The sequence below is a fragment of the Pocillopora verrucosa genome, chromosome 5 (assembly GCF_036669915.1).
Source record: "Pocillopora verrucosa isolate sample1 chromosome 5, ASM3666991v2, whole genome shotgun sequence".
Lineage (NCBI taxonomy): Eukaryota > Metazoa > Cnidaria > Anthozoa > Scleractinia > Pocilloporidae > Pocillopora > Pocillopora verrucosa.
This window is the reverse complement of record NC_089316.1, coordinates 19,190,476-19,201,138: the sequence shown is the minus strand read 5'-3', so window position 1 is coordinate 19,201,138 and position 10,663 is coordinate 19,190,476. Positions and strand designations below refer to the sequence as shown.

At 38.8% G+C, this 10,663-nt stretch overlaps 1 pseudogene; it reads right to left on the bottom strand.

The window, feature by feature from the left end:
• Nucleotides 1–6,966: 6,966 nt before the first annotated feature.
• LOC131769963 (uncharacterized) overlaps nucleotides 6,967–10,663 on the bottom strand; it is a 106,069-nt pseudogene continuing 102,372 nt past the window's right edge.

Sequence of the window (10,663 nt, the reverse complement as noted above, 5' to 3'; positions counted from 1 at the left end):
TCTGTCTGACGAGCGCTTAGGCGCGAAACTCAGAGTAACAGAGAATCGATGCGTCCTCTTTGACTCTTTCACCCATATATAGCAAGCTCTGCTACCACAGCATTGAGCACTTTATGCCAAGGTATATATATACATAAATGTGGGGGTAGAGTCTACCTTGCAATAAGGTGCTCAATGCTGTGGTAGCAGAGCTGAGTATATATAATTAAATTTCTTTTAACGAGCACTTAGGCGCGAAACTCAGAGTAACAGAGAATCGATGCGTCCTCTTTGATTCTTTCACTTATATATATATATATATATATATATATATATAAATATATATATATATATATATATATATATGGGTGGCTTTATTGCCTTACCTCCATCTTAGCATCAGCACTACACTGATGAGGCCCAGAAGGCCGAAACAGTACTGTCTGCAGTTAGTTATATACATATATATATATGTGCATATTTAATTTACAATCCAAAAAAGAAAGACAAAATCGAAAATTATCATGTTTGAACATGTCTAATCGACATGATAGATGATGATATTCGATGACAGTGCATGATAATTCGTGTTTAAACGCGTGTGATAGTTGGAACTATGGGGAGCTTTATTTTTGGCCAAAGGGTGCTGGATGTTTCAATAGCAAGAAAATGGAAGAAAAGTGTTGATATGTTATGAAGCATCTTGGAGAGAGCGATCACTCAGCAGTTTAAAGTGAGTTGCTTCGCGCGCATCAACACAATTCAACTGATCGATTTTAGACACGCACGGAAAAAAAAGATTTTTTCACTTGTTGGAATTTTGCGTTTAAGAAAATGACCGAAACTTTGTACTTTTCGAATGGCCCTAATCAATTGTCTGAATTGTAGAAGGCTTTTTGTGTGCGTGTGTATGGGAAATTTTCTTATAGCAATGTGATCAAAGTGTGAGACATAGTTTGATGCTACTCTGGTTTGTAGGTTTAATGAATGCAACCGAAGAAGTTACAATTCATAGACCCAACGTTTCGACACTCCTGTCTAGTGCCTTCATTAGGGGTGATCTAAACGCTGCAACAAGAGGTCCTTTTATATGATCATTAATTAGCGGCCTTTTTTTCTGACGAGGTGTAAATAGGCGTCAGGTAGTAAACCGCCATCGTCACGATTTAAAAAAGCGTGGGCGGAGTTAATATGCCGAACCTCCAAACAAAGGAGCAGGTGGTAACGCCGATTAGTGGTGATAATTTTAGAATTGTCCCACCCAATTGTATAGTTAGTTAGGCATGTGTGCTCCGATAAAGCTGAATTTTCCTTTTTGCAAAGGAAAACCGCTTTTTGGTGCTCTTTTACCAAACTGACGTTTGTACCAGTTTGTACCAAACTGACGTTTGGTCTGTCCGATGTTTCGTTGTCACAGTCATTGCAAGGAATAGAATAAATGGCGTCGGTTCGTTGTTCTTTCGTGACAGGATCCTTAGGTTTGGCGAAAATATGCCCCAAAGTCTGAAAAGGTTTTTGAGCAACTTTAACGTTGTGGCCATTCAAAATTCTCTTGATGGGTTCCGTAACACCCTGTATGTAAGGAATAACAGCAAAACCAGTCGCTTCCTTGCAATTACTGTGACAACGAATACATCCGACAGACCAAACGTCTGTTTGGTACACGGTTAAAAGAGCACCAAAAAGCGGTTTTCCTTTGCAAGGAAATGATAAGTGACCAAATTAGCTTTATCGCGGAGCCTATTCTTGTGTAATAAAAAAAATCCACCTCTAACAAACAGACGAATTTAAAAATCACAAGACTGCATCTCTGTCTAAAGCTTTTTCAGTGCAAAAACTTCATTGCGTGAGATGAAAACTATATCCCAGATATAAGTATGAATAAATCAAAACTTTAGTGAAATAAGAGATAATGGCTATATTATTTTGGTTGGGAAAGTCTATATTATCTGGACCTTTTACTTTAACACTGTATCACGCTTTAATAAGTATAGCACAATTCACAATGTAATATCTTGGGTGGATATAAAAAAATCTGGGTGAATGTATTTCAATGTTGTTGAAGAGAAGGCTCTAACAAAATACCCCAGTTGGTGTACCAATAACAAAATTCAAGAAACTCAGTTACGGAAAATTTAAGGTGAGGGCACTTACCCTTTTTATTGACAATGAATAACAGTTATTTAACCAGTTATTTCAATCCACATTTGTTTCAGTGTGGACCTCACGAAGAGCGTTTCTTCGTTTTGATCGGTTAGCGTTCTCTAGGTAGTTGATTGTGCAAAGTGCTTAATTTTCATCGGCAGCTTAACTATCCCAATTGGCCTGACAGATTACAAGTGTTTGTAACCAGACCGGTAAAGTCGGACAGTTTCGACATGAAACTGTCAATTAAACCACAAATTAGACCACTTAGTAACCACACGACATATTCGTGCGATTTGTAATTGACACAGTTGGGATGATTAAACTCGAAGTCACGCGTATTTGTGCTCATCATTTATTTTAAATCTTCACACACCTACGGCACGAGACATGAGTCGGAAAAATACAAAAAAGAGAACAAAAACTTATAAATAACCTCAAAATAACGAAATCTTTTTTAGAAGCATTTAAAAACGAAGAGGCTGCTTCTAAAGAGGGGACACAAATATCGATCCACAAGACTAAATTTCTATAAAAAATGACAAATAATTTGACGGAAATTAAGTAACAATACACAACGATGTGAACATCAACTTCAAGCACACAACGCAGCCAATGAAACATACAAAAACTCACAGGTAATTAAAACCCAAACGCGATACACACAGGAAACGGTATGGCAAGAGTTTTGCAGTAGTGATAGTGATAATATTGGTAACAATGATAGCGACAATAGTATTTAGACTTAAAAAAATTGATCTTTAGCTATATTATAGCTGATACATAATACTCTAAGACTTTCCCAAACAAAATAATATAGTCATTGTCTCTCATTTCACCAAATTTTTAATTCCTTTATACTTCTATTTGGCATGTAGTTTCCATCTCATGCAATTAAGTTTTTGTTCTTTAAAGCTTTAGACAGAGGTGCAGTCTTATGATTTTTAAATTCGTCTGTTTATACATGTTGGACGTGGATTTTTATTTCACAAGAATAAGCTCCGCGATAAAGCTAATTTGGCTGCAAAACGGTCACTTATCACAATTGTCTCACTCACTATTCCCTTTTTAAGTTTTATTGCTAGCGATTGACATTTTAGCACTACCAATTGGGTTTTATCAATTGTGATTAATATTTTTAGAACAAATGGCTTCCCATAACTTACAGAGGAAGCCATCTTCCGAGGTTGCATTTATTGACAAAAACTCAAACTAAAAGTGCTGGCTCCCCATTTCTCGTGCTGCTATTTCGGCAAATAGAACGAACTACCGGTAGTTGCTATCGTTGTTAAGCCAAGTTGAATCAGTCGTGCATTAGATAGGATAGGAACTATTTCTGCGGTAATGTCCTGCTCTTCAAAGTTCTGAATAAGGTCATTTCCAACACCAACTAACTCTAGCAATCTTCTCATAGCACTGTTTGGAGCAGACGTCGCCATTTTCCATGTGCTCGAGTTGAGTCTTTATAAAAATGATAAAGTGGGAATGGATAATATTTGTAATATCAGCGGGAGACGTGTTGACGTCAAGTTGCCGCCGATTGCATCCCTACAATTTGAGACGGTCCTCGCGCATGTTGATTGTTGTCGGGAATGGTGTTTGCAGCTAACAAACAAAGGCAGATATCTCAAGTCTGGCATCTATGAGTTCGATCTCGCAGAGCTCGATCGATACCGGTATCGACAAGGAACACAACATTACCGAACACTTAAATTACAGCTTCCGTTGGAACATGTTTGTTGATATTTAGCAGTCGGTTAAAGACTTGCTGGTATTGAAAAGTAAAACCTTATGAAGGTGTTTGAAAAGTTCTTGCAGAAACTTACCAGGACCAGAAAACCAAACAATAGTGCCGAACCCTCCATCGAGTTTAAGGCTACTGCGGTTTTAGCTTATGTAAAAGGTCTGTGGGAACAGCTTCGCCGTTGCCTACAACAACAAGGCGTACGCGCTGTTTTCAAGTCGCAGACTACGAAAGTTTATTGATCGTGACCCTTGTTACTACACGCGTAGGGTCAAAGAGGCAATTCACATAAGACTTCACCCTAGCAACATCAACAGGGATAGTGGAATAGAAATTCCAGAAGCGTGGATGCCCATGATCAAAAAACACAACAACAGGAGAGCCGTGCGACAGCGGACCGCCGAGGGAGCAAATCACTGAGTGATCAGCAAGGATCGAAATGCACCAATCAGAGCTGTTGAAAAACAACTGATCACTGCAGAGCATCATGCTTTATAAGATCACGCATGACCAGTCGACCTCATCGCCTGAAGAAGACTAGCAGTATGAAGTCGAAAGGTCGCGATCTACATCACACGTGACTACATCGTGAGATAAACGAAAAACTGAGATTTTATTGTTTTTCACCACAATGAATAACCACAACCTTTTCTACCTTTTAATTTTTACGTCAAAACATTGAAGTTTAATAGTTACATAAAACATGTATTTATCACGAGCCAAGCCAAGGGAGACCCAAAAATGTTTTTACACCCAGAAAAATATGTTGAATCGTAGTTTTTTATATAAATCACATGCTGCATGACTGGTGAGCCTGTAGTTAATAAATGAATGTGTTTGAGGACGCCGTCTCGCTGTCCATCTCAAGGCATCAATAGGACACGATCACCTTGGTCATTTTTCGCGATTTCAAACATATTTCTGAGAGTATTGGATCGCAAATTATTTTTGGGTTTTCAATAGATTATTTGTGGAGACGTTTATCCAATCAGAAGTTTTAATTGAATTTTAGATTCACAATAACTTTTCCGGCAATAATTATTTATTAAAAACACTGTTTCAAGTTAGAATCGATAACAAATCTATACTAGCACTAAATATTGAGGTTTTGCGATAGCGATTTCTAATTTTCACAAACGATCGGTGGCATCACAGACGATTGTCATCCTTATGATTGCTGAATTTGAAAATAGCACAAGTCATAAAAGTTTTACAATATCAATTGACATTTAAACATAGGATTGATATCTGGCGCTATCGAACTGCCTCGGAACACCAGCGATTTATAATTAGCGATTTTACAAGCGATTGAGGTTCAGCACGAACGACTGACCATTTTAGAACGGAAACTAAATTGATCTACAGTTATGATTTGTTGCTAGCACTAACGGTTGAGTTTATCTCAAGCGATTGATATTTTAGCACTAACTACTGAGTTTTATCTCTAGCGATTGATATTTTTGGCACAAATGGCTCCTTTTCCTGAATCTCGTTCAACGATGGTTATCTTATATGACTTAATATTTACACGCCGGAAGCTAGTTTTGAGTATCCCATCAGTTGATCTCTTCGGATAGAAATACATAACCATTTACTCATCAGACAGATGAAGTCAAATTCGTAGATCAGTATCGTCCCCAGAGGGACTGATACGGTGAAATATTCATTCATGATCAATTGTAGCCATACATTTCTTTGTTAAAACTCCCCAAGTAAAAAATATTATAATGTCTTCGATCAGTTCAATCACAGGCTTCATGGGATGTTAATTGTGTTCATCGCCAAACGTTAAAGAGTCAGAAAACTAAGGAAAGAAAACGGCTGATAGTTTAGTCTTTCATATGCCAAGACGGCTTCCTTCCCTCCCCCTTCATTTCTAAACGCTCGACAACATCATCTCTTTTTAGAGATTAGTAGTTAGAGACTACTAACCCCAAGATACAATGAAAAACTGAGGTACAAGCTAACACCAGTGGGACCTTATGGATTGTGCCAGTAAAAGTAGCATATTATGCTACTATCGCTCAGTTTTTCTAAATTATGCTCAAAATTATGATTTATTTTGTTTGTTTGTTTGTTTTTTAATTAAGCTGCATTTTACCTCATGGTATGAGATCAGTCAAACTGCGAGGTTTAGGTATGGAAAGAAAACTCTCTCACCCACTATATTCTGGGACAATTACTTTTTGAATTAAAACCGTGTCTCCCCTACTAGGTTTGCTTCTGTTCCTAGATTCTCGCTATTGTCTGCTGATCGAATATATAGGGATGAGCACAAAGGTCAGAATTTTTTGCCTTATCACATGAAGTAATGAACACAATTCAAAATGAAGTCTATGGTCGGGCCTTAACATAGAATGATCTACCGTACTGTAGCTGGTTTTTCTTTCTTTTCGTTTCATCCTCTCCATCCGAGGGGCAAACTTGCAGTAGAATACTCAATTGGAAGGAGAGGGCTTCCAAATTTTTAAAATAAATATGGAAAGATATTGTCTCCCTGCGTAAGCCAATTTAATTCTATTTAATTTTTGCGCATGCGTTTGGCTGCCACCTGATCACATTTCTTCTGTTACTGGGAAATAAGATTTATTTGTCATTATGTATGTGTGTGTCAACTTTATTTATGGAGGGTAACGACACCCAGTTAAAAACCAAGCCAACAATTACTCAAGGTTAACGTCCTGAAAAATGATCCCAGAGACCTAGATGCCTAAAGCTGAACACATTGATCAATCAACATCAAAGCAGGTTCTATTATAACTATGTACACGTTCGTTCTTCTTTAAAACTAGATGCACAACAATGAATGAAACCTTTTATGAAACTACTTACACTTTCAATTTGTTAAATATACACAAAATCATTTTAAGTTTGAATTCATGCATCTGGAAAACAAAACAAAGCAAAACGAAACAAAAAAAAACTAAAAATAAGCACGTATTTATCTCAATACATCGAAAGGCAATTCGGATTCAAGACAACTGTACGTGGAGAGTAGTTCTGATCCCGTTTCATGCGCGAAGTTTGGAAAAATTTACGCTTCAAACAGCATTTTAAACAGCATCTCACGCTTCACGAGTTTAAAAAGGATGCATGCTTTAACGAATCCACAAATTCAACGAGTAACTTTTAGTTATCGAACCCCATGCGTCGTTACTAAAGTCAGATTCTCTTCTGTTATCTTCTTTGATTTTAAAAGAGGCAAGTTTCGCCACGGTTGTCCCAATTCCGTGATCGGCACCTGAACAACCAGTTCCACCTCCTCCAATCATGATCACAGAACCACTCCAGCCCTTGTTACACCAGAAGCCGACCTCATCAGCACCTTGCAGGTCACCACTGCATGAAGCCTGTCCGAAGCCCTCAGTTGTAAGGTATTGTCCTCCATATTTAACTTTGCATTTTCCAAGGCACTCACCCTTAGACCAGACTGAACCGTTTCTGAAGTTGCCATAGCTAGTAGTTTGGAGCGGAATGTCTTCCCACTCAGACAGTTCCCTGTGGTTTGCAATAGAGGAGTGTGTCCAGAGTCATCATTGCGCGTGATCCTAAGCTATCTGCCACTGACCAGCCAGAACGCTGGTGATATCATGTCTGGGTTGTGTGACGGGTCAGTGGTTTCTCCTGCAGCTTGAGTACTGTCATACCACCAGTCTCCTGAGTCATCCATCCAGTATTTAGTGTCACTGTTTGAAAACCGAGCGAGGAGAGTCCAGGCCTCATCCTCTGATACCATGTCACAGTAAACCGGCAAATAAATAAAGAATTCCATAAAAACTTGCATTCTATGATCCAAACTTGTTTTTACGTGAACTGTCTATAAGAAAGGAATTATGAATTCCAAACATTCTTATTTTTTAACGGTACAAATCTATTTTTTTCTTGAATTGTTCAGAAATGAAGAATAATAGTTAAGTTACTAGAAAGTTCTTGGATTTCATTTTGTCTCTTGGGGCTCCAGCCAATATCTACCGCTGACCGCCATCCCTTGTTCGCTGGCTTTGATCTCAGCACAAGACTCGGCAGGTATCTCGGGAGCGGAGCCTAAAGAGACTTTGGGAAAGGAACAGTAAAATGCTTTTCGTTTGATAACAATTACCTCCTGGATTGTGTGGTATTGTCATGTTCAATTACAAACCTAACATCATTTTAGCAAGGAATATTCCAATGTGGCCATATTAAATCTCAAGATACTGTAAGGAATTAAATAATTTCTTGAATGCTATAATATTACATCTGATGTGCTAAGTTTCATTGAATGTTAAATATGCGTGCTCGGAAGTAACATTTTGAGAATCCGGGAGCCAACCACATTATTCTTGTTCCTGTAAGGCTTAGACTCGAACAGAGGAGACTCATCCCCAACCCCCCTCCCCCCCCCCATTCCCACTTCAATTATTGCGAGGTTGATTTGATCTGATGAACTACACAAGTGATATGGAATTGTATAGGGAATATATCCGAGCTTCAACCCGGTCCCAGGACAACGCTGACGGAATCAGTCACATTGTAATACGATGAAATTTTAATAGTGTTCAAACACACCTAGCATTTATAAAAGAGCTTTAAACAAGTCTTCTCTTTCTCTCTATCTGTCTGTCTGTTTATCTCACACCTCTCCGACACAACCTCTCCTCCTCAAAAGTAGCTGAACATGTGTTACCGTCATATGCAGGTTGAAAATTTATCAAATTGCTGAAATTTTGGCTTAACGATGCACCAGGTGTGATTGTCCAAGGACTAAAGGAACTTGATGGTTTCAGCTGTTGTGAAAGTATTCCGTTTTCACGAATCTTTTATAATAGTGATTTAAAGACTATGTTATTGTCCGTACCTCTGTTCTTCCATCGTCGCACGTAGAATCTAGTCTCATCTCGGACAAATCTTCAGGTCTTGCCTCTTTGATTCTGTTATTAAGCTCGCAAAGTTTACCAGTTTTGACGTAATTGTAGCTCTGACAGTGAGGTCGCTGTAGCAGAACATCAGACACTCGTACGGATCTGTACCCTTTTTGATTTAGAAATGTGACTTTCAGAGCCTTTCACCCTCTTACTGCTCAGCGGGTTCACATGGCAGCTTTGGCCATGCGCAGAGGAATCAAAGAAAGTAAAGTAGAAAACACATACAGTACCGAAAACATCTGACCTGGATAGACTTGTACTCGATAAATAAATAAAATAAAACAAATAAATCAGTTTACGCTCATGAATAGCGTGACAGGCGGCTCTATAACATAGCAATGCAAGAACCGCGTATCTCCTTCCCCGTAAAATTTGAAACGAATTGGGAGAAGTTGCGAGAAGTCAGCAACCAGACCCGTTTCAGACCTCTTGCTGACTCGCGCGTGCTAAAGATCGCATACTTTCCGCTGGCGAAGACACGCTCGTGCGTAATGGTGAATAATGAGGGCCTGCTTAAACGTTGGGTTAAAAGGGGATCGAGGCTACTGGAACGAACGATATATTTAACTTAATGTTTTTGACATCGTTTTAGACAAAACGCCGGCTTAAGCTGAAACGTAAGGATGAAGCGAAAACATACACCGTTAACCTGCTGCAATGTGTCGCTCAGGGTAACGGAAATTCGCAAAGTGCTTAGCGATGTATGGGGACTATGAAGTATAAGCTTATTATATAAGATATCGTTTGAAAATCGTAGTTAATTTCCTAATTTTGTGATAATCGTCGATTTTTGTTTGTTATCCTTACGCACAGTAGTACTGTGAGGATCTCAATGGTCATGAAGGGGGGGTGGCTTGACAGTTGGCGGGTTGAGTTCAATTTGCGATTTGACAGTGATAGTTTTATTTTTAAGGTCTGAAGATTAAAATTTAGGCCCCTTTTTCTCCTATCAGGTCTAATCAGAGTCGTATAGCGCGTCTGACTATCAATTCCCGCGCGGCCTGGGTCCGAGTTGAGTAATAATTTATTCATGCAATGTGTTACACGTGTTAGGGGTATTAGATAATGAATTCATGACGTGTAGGTACACGAGGGTTAAAGATTGATTATGTAATCAGCGAGTGTCCAGATCGGCAATCTTTGTTATTAGAGAAAAGGTCGGTTTGATTTCTATATGGAACGGTAGCGTAAAATTCATCCATGTGGGATACCTATTTGTGTGATGCGCATGTGCAATCTCTGATTAAAATGTACGCATGCGCATGCTTTAGAGCCAGTCCCTATGTGGTATGAATGTCCCGAATGTCCTATGGCTGGTACTTATGTGGTGTAAGACGTCACAAAATGTTACGTGTGACGTCATCTGCCCAGACTTGCCCACCCAAGCTAAATCCCAAGAGCGATGTTGTCTAAACTTGTCTAGGACTTGCTCAAGAGTTGTCTAGTATTGCTTAGACTGTCCGAATCTCTAGGGGTTAGGCATGTTTATTAGTTAAAGTGTGAAGTCGTAAGTAAGAAGGAGGTCATACACATGCCTGTTTTTCAATATCCCTACGATTTTACGTGTGAATTGCAAACATGTAAATCGTGTATCAAAATATTAAAGAAAATTAATGGAAGAAGCGGCATGGAAGTGAAGATTAGGAACTAAGAAAAGCGTAATGATAGAGAAAGTATGGAAGAGATTACAAAATGATTACGAATTTAAGTCTAAAAGATTCAGCCCAAAATTGCCCAATCTACCAAGAGGGACCTGTCAACAAGATGATATATTTTCCTTATAAAAGTGGAGTCCGTTGTAGCAGTCAAACTCACAATTTCTTACTCTCAGAGGGTAAAGCAAGCATCAAGAAAGCAAGATGGAAGATAACCAAGACATAAGAAGACATCAAAG